Genomic DNA, 1,881 nt, shown 5'->3' on the forward strand with positions numbered 1-1,881 from the left:
TATTTCAATGAAAAGTTCAACGCATGAATAATCATATGTAGATGTTTTAATTATTGAATACATATTAACTTGAGTTTCAAAGAAATAAATCCTCGCTCCCTGCTAAGGAGATGTATGGATATCCGAGATTAATTTAGGAAACAAGTTTACATCATTTAAGTGGATTTGTAGTATAAATGAAGTTTGTGAGTATCTTTTCTGAAAACTCTCACGAGGTTATAACTTCGTCCACTAGGGAATTCCTAGTGGTTTAAGGCCTTGTTGCATATGGTCAATGCAATCGCGACTCTGCTAAACGAATTAGTTTAGGACTACACATTTTTGGCCACTTATCTATTTTAGTGTCTCTTCTTTGCTCGAGGACAAGCAAAGTGCCGCTTGGGGTAGTGTGATAAGCATCCAAAAGTGTATTATGAAACCCCATTGAGACATATAAATTTGGTTCATTATGTGTTTAATAATCATGAAATAAATATGTTTTCATACTTTTTGCGTATTTGCGAAAACATGGAAATATTGGTTAAACACGAAATAAAGCACGAGGAACGGGCGATATATGAATTCTCTCAAATCCACGTTGAAGCATCAAACTTTCAAAGCTCCTATTTCTCGAACCAGGGACTCGAATCGACAAGAGAGCCCAGATGACAATCAGGCGATGAACTCTACGATAGGGGAAGTTGTAAAAGCGCCCCCAAAATACCGGATCGCCATTTGATCGCACATGGACCCACTATGCAGTGGGGCCACAAGATTGGATGAGTCATCAATCATGGAGCATGTCAAGACAAAGATAACAAATTATTGGTGCAAAGTTGACACCTTGCATGTAATAAATTAGATTAGGTGTTAATAGTGAGAAAAAGGCAAGGTGTCACTTTGTTTTAATGTGGTAGATAAAAATGAATCAATGTGGTTTGATAATTCACGTGGGAGGAAATGAGATTTCTCTCAAATGGAGAAGAAATTAGACAAAGGTGGGGGATACTCCATTTACTCCCTTGACTTATTTTCCTCACATGGCATTATTTTAGTTCCTTAGTGAAAATGAGAAGTAAGTTTTATTTTATTGGCAAAAAAAGCTTGTAATAGTTTTAATGGAGGAACACTTGTTCTTCTAGTTCTTCTAGAAATATATAAGTGAGTTTGGTTGTGGATTCTCTCTCTCTCTCTCTCTCTCTCTTTCTCTTTTGAGTTTTTAGTAGTTCATAAGTCCTTGTCCCAAGGATCATGAGCTAACTTCCCTTTTGGGGAGTTAATCCAACTCATGTGAGGGAAAAACATTGGTTGAGAGTTTGGTAGGTTTTTAGGATAAACAACTAACACTACATCCTATCCCAAAATGATAGTTGGTGTAGTGTCTAGTTAGAAATCAAACAATGAGCTTAGAGATAAGTCATTGTTTGGTTTCACTTGCTAGCATGTATAAGCTCTTAAGTGAGCCATGCATGCTAGGGATCAATTATATTTTTTTCGTTAGGGACTTGTCTATGAGTTTAGGAAGAATAAAACCTATTTCAAATCAACACTAATGGTAGCTCACATGAGGAGGATTAACTCTCCAACTTCTCTTCCAAATTTCTATTTTTTTAGTATCAAGTGCATGTTTTCAAACTTAATGTTTTCTTAATGTTTAAGTAGGAATGATAAAAATTTAACATTTATAATAGACCCTTACTCCTTAGTTCCCTTATTGTAACATCCAATTTGTAGTTGTTCTATACTTTAGGTAGTTCGAATCCTTATTCTAACTCTACTCAACGAAGATCGTGAGTAAGGAACCTTGATTTCTTTTGCTTCAATTTAGAGAGTTCTAAACTCTAAGTGGTCGTAAAAAGCGAATATCAGGTGGCATAGAAATATGCGGAATTTAAGGCAATT

The sequence above is a fragment of the Coptis chinensis genome, chromosome 6 (genome assembly GCF_015680905.1).
Source record: "Coptis chinensis isolate HL-2020 chromosome 6, ASM1568090v1, whole genome shotgun sequence".
In the NCBI taxonomy this organism is placed as follows: domain Eukaryota; kingdom Viridiplantae; phylum Streptophyta; class Magnoliopsida; order Ranunculales; family Ranunculaceae; genus Coptis; species Coptis chinensis.